Source organism: Lichenostomus cassidix, chromosome 1Aa, assembly GCF_008360975.1.
Source record: "Lichenostomus cassidix isolate B80296 chromosome 1Aa, HeHo_3.0, whole genome shotgun sequence".
Classification (NCBI taxonomy): domain Eukaryota; kingdom Metazoa; phylum Chordata; class Aves; order Passeriformes; family Meliphagidae; genus Lichenostomus; species Lichenostomus cassidix.
Genome location: NC_139480.1, coordinates 19,324,366 through 19,341,359, shown reverse-complemented (window position 1 = coordinate 19,341,359; position 16,994 = coordinate 19,324,366). Strand labels below are relative to the sequence as shown.

General features: G+C 40.3%; 1 long non-coding RNA gene across 1 annotated transcript; it reads right to left on the bottom strand.

The window, feature by feature from the left end:
* Positions 1 to 8,129: 8,129 nt before the first annotated feature.
* LOC146443273 (uncharacterized) lies at positions 8,130 to 15,742 on the bottom strand. Its single transcript, XR_014846678.1, has 2 exons — positions 15,593 to 15,742; positions 8,130 to 9,365 (listed from the first exon to the last, which is right to left on the bottom strand). It is a non-coding gene; the product is annotated as an uncharacterized LOC146443273 (long non-coding RNA).
* Positions 15,743 to 16,994: the final 1,252 nt, after the last annotated feature.

Sequence of the window (16,994 nt, the reverse complement as noted above, 5' to 3'; positions counted from 1 at the left end):
AATTTAGTTCTATCTCTAAGGTTACCATGACAGAAGTATTTATAGTGGAAAAATGAATACAAGACAAGTACCATATCTCACACAGAACAATGAAACTTTGCACTTTCTCCTGCTAGGATATATTTAACTTTCTGTAAGTGTGCCACTGCTTCTATGCTGTTTCCTATGTTGCCTCCAATATGTCCTTTCTGAAACATTAAGAAGCAAATTAAGAAGCTTGTTTATTCAAGGATAAACACTGCCATTCCTTTGCAAAACATCCTTGTCTATCTTGGGATGGAATTTGGTACATCACCTAGCACTGTACAATACCTTACAACCTAGTCTGGGTTGCTGCCAGAAAACTAATGTTTAAAACCACCTAAGGGAACATCTCAAACTTGTTTGACATTTCTACTAAGATTTCTACTAAGAGAAATTATAAGCTGGGGTAGGTGATGTGGGGACTTGGACTAGTTCTTAGAAGAATTCTTTTTCTTCTTCATGAAGGACCATTAGTTAGTGCTCAAGATGGCTGGTTTGTCTCTCATGCACACTACCCCCTCTCAGGGTCTCTACCATGGAACCCACTAGTGAAAGTCCATGCCCAAACATAGCAGCCCCTGCTCCTCCGAGCCTTCAGTGATGCTCTGGCAGCACTGAAATTTTTACAGAATTGAGACACAATACAGAGACCTATGCCAAAAGAAATTCTTTCCTGTTAAAGTAAGTTCGACAAATTAAGAGGAAATAAAGTACTTTTTTTTTTTTTTTAACTTTGGAGCTTCTTGTAGAGTTTTCCCTCATCTAATGAACTGTAGGAAGTTTTTTGTTCTGATGACATAAGCCTAGGCTGCCTCCTATGGAAAACTTAATTTTGCTTTCAAAACAAAAGCTTCTCAGAGGAGCCTGTCTTTTTCCCTAGGAATCAGGCAGTTATGCCTCTAAAAAACTATCCTATTCAGCATATCTCAATCAGACAACTAAAAGAGATTTAAAAAGACACTTAGAAAAATTAGGCAAGATGCAGTTTAAAAGAAAGCCATTTCTGATAACCAAAACTATCCTAGTACACTGCAGATGTACATTACATGTTTGTTATATTCCTGCCCAGCTATACTAAGGAAAGAGTAACAAAGGAATGAAAAAAAAATATGTATCAGTTTAATTAGACAATAATTTTCTCACTTTGAAATAAGCATTAAGCATGGAACAGCATACCTTTTGAAAGTTACCATGAAAACAAAAACTTGTCATCATTGTATGCTGGAAAAGAAGCCAGAACAATAAAGGGAAAGTTTGTTCCATGTTTTTTCAAATACTAGATCTCATTAGCTGCCTATTGAAAGTGGCAAAGCTCAGTTTTTCTACAGGTTCTTTTGTTTTATAATTTTTTTGTTCTCACTATGCTGTTCACACAGACTTTGATGTCACTCAGTAGCCTAATACAAAAATGGTCTGAATTTCGGAAGGAAAAAAAGACAAGCAGGAAGCACACACTCTCTGCAGGGAAAGTGCAGCAGGATGCAGCACACAGCTGGCTGCTTTCCCCAGGAACCAGGGGGGTCATTCCTGGCAAACCCCCTCGCCTGAAGATTGCACCATGGTCCACATGAGGAGTGTGATGGTAACTTGTGGCTGAGCTGAGCTTCAAACTGCAGTGCAAATTAAGATCTAGGGAACATGCATGTCCCAGGGGAAGGAGTTTCCTACCTCAGAGACACAAGTGAATGATCTTTCTCAGGGTGACCTTTCATCTAGAAGGAAGCTATTTCCCTGCCTGTCCCCAAAACCCATCTGTTTATTTGAGGGAATGTGAGAGCACCTCTGCACTGGCTTAATTCAGAGGACAATATTAATTTATTCACTTACTAGTTCTGACCAATTCTGGGCTTAAAATAAGAAAATTAAGTCGGCCCCAAAGCAGTGTTACATTTCACATCTGGAATGTGTGTTGCAGCTGTACTTCAGTCTCAGGGCAATTATTTCAATCCCAAACCCAGTTGCTGTAAATAAATCTAATTAATTAGAATGTTTTTCCTGTGCCTTTACAGAAAAATACTCAGTATTTCAGCAGAACCATAACCACCAGAAGTAGATTCTCGCTTCTCTGCTGCTCAGTTGTCCTAATTTATAAGAAATGTTCTCCAGTTAAACCTCCATCTATTTCCCACCCACAAACTCAGTTTTATCTCAGATTTCTGACACTAAATCACTTCTATCAAAAAGCCTGCATCATTTCCCTGAAGCCTTAGTTTAATGCAAAGAAAATTAAAACTACTACATTCTGGAACATTGCTACGCAGTTATTTTACTTTCATTTCTACTTTCTTCTTCTTTAATGATTAGCACACAGCTTGCAAAAGTATTACAAACACTGAAATAAATTGTGCACGCTTCCCAGATTCCCTGGCTAGAATTCCCCTCCAGATGAGACAGCAAAAATGCTGCAAGTTGGTAACTATTACCAGTGGACATTCTCATAAAACAGTAGACTAAACAGTTTCTTGCATTCCTAGGAAACTCTTCTCTGTCTCCTGGCAAACCAAAAAACAGACTTTACTACGACTATACTGCTCAAGTACAGTGATTTCCAGTTAAAAAACAAAATTTCCAAGTGATTTCAAAATTTCTGAATAATGTCACACACAACTAAAATCTGTTTAAAATAGATTAAAAATGCTTTTATTGTAATTTACTGCCTTTCGTAACGCAACTGCAACACAAAATACCCCATTGTGTTGTAACTGTATTAAAGAAAAGGAAAAAAGAAAAAAAGAAAGAAAGAAAAAGGAACAGTTTGGTGGCCCAGCCGTCAAGTCAGTCGTACGGTGGGGTTTCCCTTAGCCGTGGAGATTCCCTACCCGTGCCCCGCCAGCCGCTCCCGGGCACCACAGCTACGTTTGTCCCAGGGGCGCAGGGTCCGCAGCAAGCCCTGGGGGACGGCCGGGAACCCTGCCCAGCGGGAAAGCTCTGCCGCCAATCTTCGGGCACTCGCCTGCATTTGTCAAAATCCCAAACATTTGTGTAAAAAGTAAATAAACGGGCTCTCTGGACAAGTCTAACGGGGCGGCCAAGGCCAGCCCGGCGCCGCGCCATCCCAGCTCTTCCCCCAGCCCCAGCAGCGCGGCGGCTCCTCTGGCGGGCGGCGAGCGCCATCTGGCGGCACGGGGCTGCCGCTCCCTTGCCCCGCTCCGGGCAGAGGCCTCAGGGGGCAGTGGGAGCAGCTCCCGGTGCTCGGCCTGGGCAGGGCCGCATGGCTGCCACGGCCTGACCCCGAGTCAGGACATTGGGCAGCAACAATCAAACGTATTTTTACAGCGCTTGAATGGCCAGGGTCCTCAGTTCCCACAACGCCGCTAGTTACCCAGAGTCTCTTGGAGAAGGCTGTCCTTTTGTGTTCCCCATTTCTGCACTGCTTCCAGAAGGAGTTTAACTAAAATACTAGTATCTAATACCCAGAATTAACTAGGGCTAGGGTTAGGGTTATGGCTAGGGTTAGGGTTGAGAGATGTAAAGAGCCTCAAGCTGCAGGCACACTGGCGCTGGAAAGAGCCTCCCAAGGCCATTGCGAGAAGGCCCTAACATGGCTGCTCCTCCATCTTTCTCAGCTGCAGAAGCCAGGTACTCTGCTCGGGTTATTAACTAGGGCTAGGGTTAGGGTTATGGCTAGGGTTAGGGTTGAGAGCCCTAAAGAGCCTCCCAAGGCCATTTGGAGCACCTAAATATACACCTGCACGCCCCTCAGGCACCATGCCAGGAGTCCCTGGTGTCAGTGACATGGGGATACTTCACCGGGCCCTCTCTTTAGGAATGGTTGGCCAGCCTCCCCACACAGCTCTGTGACCTGCAGGGCCTGACCATCGCTCAGTGAGTAGCACCAGCCCTGGTGTTATAAAAGACATCTTAAAGACATTGACTCAGGGGTCTTTGCACCGTTTAAAAAAAAAAAATTAACTGGGAGATTGCTGCTGCAATTATCTCATGAAACTTGCTGTCACCCGTGTTGCCAGTAACCCCTAGTAGGGCCACAGCTATTGAGCTGAAAGCGTGAGGCCATATTACCTGTTTCTTTGTGTGACAGGTTAATTCTACAATCCATTATTTTCATGGGCAATAAATTTCACAACGAAATTTGTCTCTTGGTAACACTGTGAAATATTTGTCCTCGCTTTTGCCTTCACCTAAATGAGATGGCTTTTGTGAGTCAAGTGCTGATAAAACCCCCTGTCCTGACCCAGAGCAGTACCAAGACTAATAAACATTTCTGACAAATTTTTTCAAACACAATTGCAACCTCCTTGTCACAGCCTATTTTCGGAAGACAAGGCTTCCCTACAAGCTATTTTACAATTCTATTAAGAACTGTACTCTGAATAACAGACCTGAGTACTTGTGAACATTCTACGGAGATGTCATATGGCTGGGGATCAATTAGGGTGTACAAGCCCAGCATGGCAAAGACATGACAAAATTAGATGGTGTTAATGCTTTGGCAATCGTAGCTTATGCAGCAACCCATGCATTAAGAGTATTTTGTCCATATAATTTTTAATGTACCTGGCAAAACTATTTTTCTTCAACTTACTTAGCAGAATATACATCATCCAGATGTTGATTATGGTCTGAAAGTGAGAGACATTTAATTCACTGTTTAAATTTCGATAGACTTATGAGACATTTATTTAAATATTGTGAGAAAAATAATTTTCATAGGTTAAAACCAAGCTCCATGTGTTTGTTAAAGACACAAGCTGTCAAGACCTTACTTCAGAAGTCCCATATCTTTGTGTTAATTATTAACCCATTGCTTCCCTTCATTAATTAAAAGGCACTGACTTGGATGCTTTGTTGCTGGGCAGCTATGAGAAAGATCAGCAAACTTAGTATGAATGATGAGGTATTGAATATCCCCAGCCAGGTCTCCTTCATGTTCTTGAATGCAATCTAATGTGGTCAAGTACAGCCTGATGTCCTTTTCTGGACATTTTTTAAGCAAAGCAAATATTTATGGCAATTTGCTAAACCTTTTGTTCAAACTCAAAAAAGAGGAAAAAAAAGAAAACCAAGGAAAAAAAGAAAAAATGTGGGAAAAAAAAGGAAAACAACCAAGCAAGGTTCCCATAGGGTGATTCAAAGGGATAATTAGGTAATAGAAATACTAGTGCTGACACAATAACATTACTTCTAAAACAAATATAATTACTCTGTCTCTTGCAGTATTAACTAAAAATGACAAAGAGTTGTGCAAATAGAGATCCAGTGAATAACAGAAGGAAAGAGCATTTCTTTCAGAAAGGTGCAAACTGGAGTATTTTTCTGCTTATTTTGTCCACGTAGTGGGTAGTACAGACTGATCCCTTTGCATACTATACCATGCACAGTGCTATTCTACTTCAAAACTGAGCGCTTAAAGGGATTAGTGTTTGTTGATTGCTTCCATAAGATAATATAGCCTTGTTCTCCTCTATGCTTTTTACCCATAATCTTTTATTTCCAAGGAGAAAATTCTGATTAGCCCTATGCTTTGAATAGGAGAATTATTTCCTAGAGTGTGACGATTGTGTAATCATTCAAATAAGCCAGTAAACAAGCTGGTACAAATTTATCCCCAGCATAACACTTCTGATTCAATTGAAATGAAAACAGTCAAAAATCCCCAGTAACAGAGTTAAATTCCCATGGGGGTTCAACAAGTGAAACCTCTCAGGCTGGAAATACCTGTTTTGATTTCTTAACCAGATTAATGCATCAGCCTTACAGAATATACTGTGTGTTAAAATACAGAAACATAGTCAGAGACCAACAAAACCAGCTCACAAACAAGCTGAAATTGCTTTAGTGAATATAAAGCAGAACATTATAGCTCATATAGGTATCTGGGCTTGGAAGTAAATTATGAAAGGCAGATTTCTAATAACTTTTTTTTTTCAGAGATGAGCTGAACCTTTAACAGCTTAAATTACAACAGAAAATATGCATGTGACTTTTCAGAGAGACATGGATAGGCTTCCAGAGCACTGAAGTCAGAAAAAACAGTGATGAGACAATTTCTTTTACCTGGTGGTTTATACAATGACAAAGTCATTGCCAGAATGGCTTTAATTTAATGCATGGTTAGAAGACCAAGAATGCACGATACATCCCAGAGCATTCCTGCACCACAGCTGAGATGAAGACTCTATGGCTGTACCTGGAATACTGCCCAGCACTAACTGCTATTTTCTTTGAAAAACTCTGAAAAATGTGAATGAACTTCCAGAAGGGCTTAAAAGAATTATATAAAGCCCAGGGAACCTAATAACAGAACTTCAAACTGCTTAGTTTGTTGAAGAGGAAGCTCAGGGTTCATTCAGTTGAAGTATCTGTTTAGAAGATTTCTAATAATCAAAGGAAAGGAAGATTCTTTAGCTAGAAACTAAGTCAAATAAAATGAGAACAGAAATAGGACTACATTTTTCACAGTGAGCGTAATTAACTCCTGGAATTATCTACTCAGGAAGCAGGTGTTTTCTCCATCATTCTTAGTCTATCTGGGGCAGGTATGAGCTTTGCACAATAATGTTTGGAAAGAGACATACGGAAACTGGCTGAAAAATATTGCTGCAGCCTGCCCAAACATTGGAACTGCCAGCTTACCCAGATGCAGCAAGAAAAGCCCATGATTCCGAATAAACTGCCTGCTGCTGACACCAGTAGGCTGTGTAGAAGCTATTTCAAATCTTCCTGTGCTTGACCCAGCTGAGAGGAGTAAGAAGAATGTGTCACTTGGATCTAAAGGTTCCACTGCTGTACCACAGGACCAAGCAGGATCACAGGTAATTTAAGAGCCAGCCTCAGCAGCCCCCTTGGACCTTCTCTTTCCCATCATAGGGGGAGTTCAACCTCCCAGCCAGCACATCCCTGATGCCAGCCACATGCATGACTCTTCCTCAGGAACCACACTCGAGTTGCCTGCATGCCTTACCAGGCCCAGAAGTCACCCTCTGACCAGCCCTCTCAATGTAAACCTAAAGTTAAACCCTCTCCATGTTACTCAAATAAGTAGAACATCCTGTGAACATCTGGTTGGACAAAAAGGCAATGTGTGGAAAGGGGACATGGGGAAGAGGGGTCCGTTGAATATGTGGTGGTGTGATGCTTGAGAGGTATTGCTGTTGGGAGTTCTGTAACAAGATAGGAAACATCTGTGGCTGCTGTAGTGGACAGATGTGTTAACGCTCTCTGTCTGCATATGAGTGACCATCATATGAATCATCAGCACCAGGGTGCAAGGCAAGAACCTGGAGAGAAAAGACCAGGAGGGCCAAAGACCTTCTGAAGGAACCTCGTGCCAGGCATAAGGGAAATAAAAGGCTATTTAAATATTTCTCCTGAGCTCAGAAAGTTTAGAGGGTGCTTAAAATGTTCTGGTGAGGCTGTGAATAATTCTTGGAATTACACAGATTCACTCAGCTGGACAATAGTGTCAGCAGAGCTGTGAAACTCAGCTGGACCAACTCACAGTCCCAGGACAGTACCTACCTGGGAAACCAGCCCAGCTCCACGGCAGAGCAAGGTATGACTGTAAAATATGAGTTGCTTCTGTTTTATAAAATTTTCTAATTGAAATTTCAGTGCAGAGGAGATATTCAACAAAGAAATTTAAACAAAACAATGAACATTTGGCAAGACTATAGCTGTGATGAAGTGTATGAGACCATATTAATTGAATATTAATTGAATCATATAAGGCTGTACTGTTTGTATCTTCTGCATTAAATAATCTCATTTGCAGAGGGGGAGAAACTTAAGTTCTTGTTAACAAGAGATTACAGTGGAATCAATTATTAGAAGCCTCTAAAAAGGAGTGCTGCATTTACAATTCTCCTATGTAAATTCAATGGCAGTTCATTTCTCTTAAACTGCAGGTTTGATTTGTGATAGATGTAGCCTTTTCCATCACTTATTTCTGAAACTTCAACTTTTAAAATCTTCTCTTTTAGATATTTATAATATTTCACTATAGCTAAAATCCCAATGCCTCTGATAAAAAAAATGTTCTTCCATATGTTATACTGCCAGAAGTGTCCATTACTAGGAGACCTGAATCATATTTCCATTTCATTTTTCTGAGGAAAAAAATACACTGAATTCATTTCTCATTGCAATTATTATGTTAATTTTTTTATTGGGAGACTCTTCTTTCTCAGAAAATAGGCTGGCTTAATTCCCCTTTCAGCATTCACACGATTCACATAGCAATGTCCAAAAATGGCAAATTATGTCAGGCAGCAGTGGACTTTTCTATAATCAATCAATCAATTTATCTGTTTATCCAACTTCAAAAAAGACTTTCATATATTATATCCAGTGTTCTGAGTGAAGCTTACCCAGTGACATAGAATCATTAGGAAGAAGTCTCTCACCATGTAAGAAGAATGTAAGAATGGACTGCCTGGCATGGATGCATGGGAGCCAGTAAAGAGTAAAGTGGGTGATCTTTAGGTGGTCCCAGTATCTCAAAACCAAAACATCTTAGCACAGAAAGCACAAGCCTGGAGGGGATGTCATGGGCAGGTTTGACCAGAAGTCAGCCCCTAGGCTCCGTGAGAAGTCTGTGTCAACCTACAAGGGTAACGCAGCTTAACTAGTTGGAAGTGTTGAGGTCAGGTTGGTGTGGCTTTGAGCAACCTGACCTAGGAAAAGATGCCCCTGTGCAAGGCAGGGGTGCTGGACTACCTGTTCTTCAAAGCTCCCTTCCAACCCAAACCATTCTCTCATTCTGTGATATCACAAGTTATTACAAGGAGGGGTCATTTTTACATTTTCTGAAAACGTTGTCCTTTTATAATTCTGTTTCTGTGTGTGTCTGTCTCTCTATCTTTACATACAACACAATTTTACCTCTTTTTGAAGATTCTCATGGTGATTTCAACTTTTCCTTGGCATAAGCCTACAACTTGACTCAGCAAAATAAGTTCAAATATATATTTATTTTGTATTTAATCTATTACATTTAAAGGCCTAAATATTGCCAACAGAAGTAGCTAAAGATGCTGGAAAGAGCTCTGCAAATTTAGTCTGACTGAGGTCAGTGGCAGTGGCCTTGATCTGTGCCTGAATTAGTCCAGCTGCTGACTGTGTGCTTTGAGCTCAGCCTCAGGCATGCCCTTCTCTGGACAAGCTGCTTCTGCATGCCTGTGTCCTCCACAGCCTCCCTGCCTATGGGAGCCTCTGTCATTAGACATCTGTGGGTCGTCACCTGGAGTCACCAGGAAGGGTATCAGAAGGGAAGTTCCTGACCTCTGGAGGGGTTTCCTGTACTTGAGAGGCAGGCTGGAGGCTCGCTGTCATGTAATCCAGATGTGCCTTTCCTTATCCTGAATGCACCTGATATGTGCCTGCTGATGTGAAGAAGTAAGGTTACACACCTTAGTACAAAAGGAAGTTCTTTTAAGCTACTCTTTTCGTGTTTTACAAGATGTTGGATAAGCTTACATGGACAATTTAAAGAAATGGGTTTCCAAATTCCCAGCTATTCTGTCTGAAACAGGAAAAAATTGCTAAAATGGTGAGGCCTGCATAAATCAATTGTTTTACACAAATATCTGATATGTTGTCAATTTAAGCCTTGAAATTTACAAGTGATTTCAGCCAGGTCATTGTGAAAAAAATTACAAGAAAATTTCTTTGGAGGGCAGCTACTACTTATAATAAGGGAACATTTGCCTGGATCTTATTTTTCTGAATGGACAAAATTTCCCAGGCTGGGAAAATTTAGCCAAGAACAAGACAATCCAAAGATATGCTAAGACCCTTAGGAACATCAGCATAAAAACATGCTGCTGAAATTAATTGAGAGGTATCTCTTCTTAGTGGATAATATCAGTATTTCATAAAGTGCTCTTGAATCTAATATGTTTTAATGATGATGCCCTTTTCTAGTCCTAGAATTATGAGCCAGACACAGTTAAAGGGATAAAAGGCTTTTACCTCAGTATTTAATGAGGATCCTCATGGTGCACAATTTGTCAAGGTGGGAAATACTGAAATACACACCCCATGAAATGCATATACAATTTTTACAGACCTTGAAAATTAGCATATCTGACAAGGATCCCCCAATAAGAAGCTTTAATAAATGGTGTGACATCTCCCTATTTGAAAGTATCCCCCCCTCAGATGAGGCTTGAACCCTGTTTGCAAAATATGTTCCAAAGAGAAGGTTGCAACTTTGGTTTCTATAGAGAACCAAGATAGCATAAGGGCTTCTGGCCTCCATCTGAGGATGTTTGATCTCCCTGCCTAGCAGAATCCCAGAACTAGTCTACAGTATCAGCTACAATATCAGGCTAAAAATTACAAATATGTATGCTAAGAATACAGAGAATAAAAAGAAAAAGGCAAAAATCATCATGGCATCAGGAAAACTTCTTATTTTCCTGAAAAAAACCCATTGCATTCTGTTGTAAACCACCTAAATAAGTAAGAAAATAAATAAAAATTATTCAATAATGTAATCATCCTATCCGTGTAGTGGTACATTATCCTGTTATGGGATTAAGACTGTTTTTTCTCCTAACTAATCAGATGGAGGGATTAAAACCTGCATACGCAAGTGAAACGCGAAACAGCCAGAGGGAGAAAAGACAATTTGATAGGACAGATGGGCTGGCAGACAGTGACATGCAGTGTCTTATTGTGGCAGGAAAGAAGAGTGGAAAGTCTCTCATGGAAGTGGATTGGCAGAAATATATCAACAATGGCACTTTGACAGCCCAGAGGATCTGCTTTTCTTGCCTCTAGCTTTCCAGGATACAGGTTTTTCAGGAGGTTTTGTATGAGGGCACACACAGGTGACACAGATGATGAACTTTCCAATGAACCCTTACCACTTGAAGTAGTTATGACATATCCCATCTACAAAAGGGCTCTAAACATGCCTTGATGTGTAAGCAACTGCTGCATTAAATTAATAACTGTCTTCCCTAACATCTAACCATTTAATGCTTTGATAGGTGTATATTTCAATGCACTTGCTGAAACCATTGCCTCTACTTAGATCCCACATCAGAGTAATGCCCAGTCTTACCTTTTCTCTTCTGCATGGCTTGTGGTGCTTAGTGCAGCTCTGTGCCCCTGGAAAACCAACAGCAGCTGTGCAAGTGGCATATAGACTCAAAGATACTACAGGCAGTTTCTGAATTATAGAGGATCAATATTAATTACATTTAATCACTTTGACACTGTACTGAAGGGAAAAAAAGCTAAAAATAACTCTATTTTTCCTGTTAATCCTCTTCCTCTTTTCAGGCTTTTCATTCCAGTTCTCTTTATTAAACTCCAGTTGCATACACAGAACTAGCTCAGAGGCATCCCAAACCATGTTAGAAAGAAAAATTTGCTTTATGTGGCTTTCAGAAGTCTTTGATCCTTGACTAATCTGAGTGGGGGTTGACCTCTCCACATCCCTGGAGCAGGGCAAAGACACCCAGGAGCTGCCTCATTACCAGCTGTATACCTGAAGTGTCAGGTTTTTCCATCATTCTCTTCCATCTCTTTCCCCTTGGACAAGCTTATTTTTCATGCATCGTTTCTTACATTAATTTGAAAATATGTTTTTTTCCTTTTGTCTTTTTAATATTTTTTCCTTCTTTATTTCTTCAGCTTGACATTCTTTCTCTCATTCAAGATTATTTTTATTATACACACACGGTCATTCACTGCTAATTGCAGAAATCTTATGTATAGCACTGGTAGTCTTTCACCATTTCTGAAGTTTCTCATGCTTTCAGTCTGAAGAATCATAAAGATATGCTTCCAGAATCATAAAGATATGCTTTGGAGGTTAACTTTTGGGGTTTTTTTCATTTCTCCTGAACTTTTCTTCATACACAGTTCCTTCATCCCATGCATCTCCAATTTAATCTTTAAAAATAGCTGCGTGTTGAGCTCTAAGACCTTTCAAGAATGTGGGCTGCATTTTAAGTTAGCACTTTTCATCTTCCAGTTTCTAAATCATAATTTCCCACAATGATCACTACTTCTTTACACAGTAAAGTATTTTCAGAGACATAGTCTAGCATTTTCATTACTCTTGCACAAGACATCATTTTCTTAACACTGTTACTCATACTCTGTTTTCTAGGTCTTCATCTCCCTCTTCACTGATCTGCTCCTTGTTCTTCCTTTGTGGTTCTATTTAATCATCATTTGCACTGTGTACAGCTGCTGGCTTCTTTTCCCCAAGCTATTTCATTTCTGCTGGAGGAAGCTATATCTGCTGCATCTCCCCTTGAAAGTACCCCTCCTTCTACATTAAAAGTGGAAATCTCTTTTAGCAGCTTAATTAAACTGGAACATTTCTGCCAACAGCACTTACAGTTCCTGCAAGGGGACACCTTGTGTTGCATGCAAGTGATAGCTTGCTAGAAAAGCTTCATTAAAAATAAGAGAAAACAAAACCTCAGGTCTGACTCTTCTCCCTACTTCAGCAACATGAATTGCAGTTGAGTTATTCTCAGTTTGTGTGAGGAAAAGAGAGGAGGATATGGTCCTCAATGTGCCTGTAGAGCCTGTAGATCACCTGCACGCATATTGGGACTTATATTTTAAGTACAGGAGTTGTAAGTAGTATGGATTTCCAAATAATTAAGAAAATCTGTAGATCCTTATTCCCCTCCCTCCTCTTTCCTATTCCAAGTATTCATTAACAAATGCATCCAGTCACGAGCACCGGAGTGGCTTCCCAGTTCTTCCACTAACATGGTGGCCACAGTCAGCCATGTGTGTGATTCAGCAATCAGGAGTCCTTGTTTGTGTCAGAAGTACTTCCCCGCTTTTACAGAATAGCTCTTTTGCCCAGGATGAATTTTGGTTCTTCATCAGTTTTCGTTTACTTTCTTTTACAGGAGAAAAATCTATTTTGATGAAAGGCAACATCCTGGACAGTGTGGAATGACTTGTCAGAAACAAATCAGTTTGCAATCAGATGGGGACTGCGTAGCTGCAGGGATTTTTGTAGTCAGCAAGCTGACTACACTAAATTTAATGGAAGTTGGGAATAACTATTCAACATTACATTGGCCAAAGTGTGATGAAGCAAAGGAAGCTGTGGGCTACAGCTCTAGAACACATTAACAGACTGTCATTCCCCTCTCACCACGAGCTGGCATAACTCTGTGCTGCTACTGTCATCACTATTTGCCTCCCACATCAGTAGGTTTGATTCTGTGTCTCACAGAAAAGCTGATTTCTAGAACCCTAGTTCATGTGCTTATGAGTGTTCACATAAGCATATAAGCACCTTCACGAATGTTATCACAACTTGAGGTCCATTAAAGTTTAAAGCATGTACAAGATTAAGAACTACAGCACTTGAAAAAAATAGACATCTTCTGAATTAGGGCTAGAGTCCAGAAATGCATTTGGTATAACAATCTCGCACGGTGTAAGTTGAAGGAGCAGGTCTTTAGATATCATCCCTCAAAATGTTATGAAAGTATCAGGCTAGCTAACACTTGAGATATAGAAATGCAAAGCCTTTGAAATGTGTAGAACTGCTTTTTTCCCAAATTATTCTAACTCTTATTTTTCATATTATATTGTAGCTACATAGTTGTTTATTTAAGCTTTCTGTTTTTATTATAGAAAAACATGGTGTATTTTGAATTTGTACACAAAACAGCAGACATCTACAAGGAATATGTAAAATGCAAGTCACGATGTTCAATACCAATAGTTCAAGGAAGAAACTTAAACCAAAGTTAATTTTAAGCCTGCATCTTTATCTTACATGTTTCTTAAAACTGAGTAAGTTCTTCTTCACTCTGCTAAAAATAACTGATGACATGGCAAGACTCCATATTTAGTGATTTATATTTCAGAATATTCTCCAGATAGCAACCTTAGCCTGGCTGTGAGCCAGACAAATGTGTGTTTCCTTTCTCTCATTCAGCTTTTTTAAAATGTTTTGCTTTTAAGTTTTTAGCCCAGAGCTGTAAAAAGGCAGCTAGATACAATAGGGATCTCAGGATATGATGTGATTCATAGAAGATATACCAAAATTGTAAAAGCTCTTTCAGTCTGGAGCTTTAACAGGTCCAATTAAAAACTGTGTTTGAGCCCAAATAAATGGATCATCCTGAAAGACAACTGTATTCTAAAGCTGGAGAAGCAACTTTTTCTAGAGCATATGGCAAGCTGTATTTTCTTTCTCAATTTAGAGGTTAGGGGTAGCTCTGGTAGAAGATCAATGGGAGCAGAGCAATGCTGCCTTACAGAAAGCTGATACTAATCAACCAATTGGCAGTACCTTGCCTCTGAAGGACAGGGACTGCCTGTGTTCTCTAAATTCAAATTATTTCCCTGTATCCAAAAGCAACTACAAGCTTTTGTCTTTCACAGAGGAATTTTCAAATTGCAGAATTTCCCAGCACTGTCCCAAACTACCCTGGGGGCCATTCAGAATAGGCTCCTGTGTCACAAGCTGTTGACCGCTGGCCTTGGATGTTATTGAAGGCAAGTGGATTATCATTACTTAAGTAAGAGGAATTTTTGTGTGCATAATCAATATGACAGAATTTAACATTATCTCTTGATTTCAAATGCCAAACACTGCAAAGCATAGTAATGAAGGGTTTATCCTTTTTTTGATTCTGTTGTATGTGCTACATGTCCCTTTCACCCCTAGCAGCAGTGAAAACAAAGTCAAACTTGCACTGATACCAATTCAGTGCTGAGCAACAGGCTGCATCCTATGTCCAGGCTTTCATTAGTCTCCAGCAATAGGGACTTAAAACAACTGTTGATGAGTCTTTACTGGGGAGTGAAGGGAAAAAGGGCAAACAAGACAAGCTGCTGAATGGATGTTTATCACCTGTTCTCCAGAGTTCCTTCTTGGGAATTGATTACCCTTTTCACAATGCTTGTACCAGAAAGCCATGGCCAAGATGCAGCATAGTTGTGATAAAATTTAATAATGACACAGTGCAGCTGAGAAGGTGTGAGGCCTCAGAATAGATTTTTGCTACACAAGGACATGCCAGGTTGAAGTATATATGCCTCAAGGTGAGTGCTGCAAGGGAATTCTCTTTCTTCTGAGATCTTTTATTGTATATCTGAATTACTGTTCGTATTGCCCATGCAAACTTTACAGATTGCTCATGCTGAGTGAATGTCTGCTTCAAAAAGCAAGATTACTCTTAAATGCTTAATTTTTATGCACTGCTTGAAGTCCCAAATTGTTATTCAGGGACAGCAAGCATATTTCTAGCAATGAAAACAACTCAGTGGGAAGTTTAACTATTTTATTCTTGCCTTCACTGTCTCTCAAATGAGACAATGTTTTTTCTTTTCAAGACACTGCTCTAATTCAACATAGCTGAAAACTTTTTGATAACTTGTCTGTCTTTTAAAAGCAATACAGATCTCAGTGCATCAGAAGTTTACATTTACAGAAGCATTAAAACACAAATCATGGTGCTTTTTAAAGATGCAAAGGAAGGGTATGTTTTAACATCTTCTTGGTAATAAAAGCCCAAAGTAATAAATTAGACCCGCGGAAGACATTATTTAAAATAAAACTTTTCTTGGCTAGGACATGGCATGAATAACTTTAAAAAATACATACCAAAAGCAGTACAAAGACCAGAGGCTTGGCTCTCACTTGCAATTAACTCCCTTTTACTCCTGGTACACGTTCTTTCTTGAAACTATGGTACCCAAGCTACGGCTGGTGAGCTGCAGTGTGCAAAATGACACAAGTATCAATTGTTGTCTGACAGCCATGACATAAGTGATTATACAAATGTGGCAATAAGCAGATGTTTTTACCAGTCCAGCCACAGTAGAAGTTTCCTGCTTGTTTTGATCTTGCACTCTCTGCCTTTCTCACAGTTTGATCAAGATGTACAGGCAATAGCATGTGACATAGTCTAAAGATTTATAAGCAGCTTGAACTCATACAGTATGTTATCAATTATTTATGTACTTCAGAATGCAGCTCTTAAAAAAATTAAGAAAATTATAATGTAAAAACATTTGTGATGCAGTTCAATCAAAGTCTTGATCCTTGCCTGTGCTAATCAAGCTTCACACCCCTCCTGGGAAAGTGAACTCATCAGCAGTTATTTCTTGGTAGAATTCCTGTGACAGCTGGTTTCTGAGCTGATGATCATGCTTATAGGATCATGCTCACTTCAGCCAGTCATAGGATGTCCTATCAAAACATACCTTCTGACTTGTGACAAAATCCATCTCTTCGGACAGTTCTGCACATAAAAGCTGCAGCATCTAGCTTACCTGTCCCTCCAATTGGCCACTGCCTACTAGAAACTAGGTTTGTCTGTGAGAAACCTGTTGGATGAGCTAGGGGAGTTGATCATCTGGTCTGCTAGAGTTGATCAACCACCCTCTAGATGAAGGTTGTGGGAAAAAGATCAGTGGTGTTTTGCCCCCATCTGAGCCAGATCTGTTACTGCCTCCCTATACTCAGCATCTCCTCCAGCAGTGTCAGGGCTGTCACTCCTGGCTCAGAGCTTGCTTCTTACCCATTATTAATCCACTCCCTCCTGCTCACTCTGAATCTGCTTCCCACAGAACAGGCACTGAAGCCAGGCTAGTGGGCTTACCTGAACCTGGCTAATCGACTTCAGTCTCTCAGTAACTTCAGTGTTCTCTCCCCATGCTCCAGGCACCTGAGGCACACTGCAAAAACCCTAAGCCTAAGCCTAACCCTAACCCAATACTATGGGTTTTCCAGATCAGAAAGATATAGGAGCAGCAAGGCTGGGGCCTTGCCAGGATCACCTTGGTATGCCTTTTCCAGCTCCAGTGTTTCTGGAGCTGTAAGCTCTTGACTGTCTCAACCCTTGACAAGCCTAACCCTAACTGTAATACTAACCACCATCTGTAATGACTCCTGTAACCACTATCCTTAACCACTATCCTAAACACTACCTTAACCATTACCCCCAACCACTACCCATAACCACTACTGTAACCACCACACTTACCATTACCCGAACCACTAC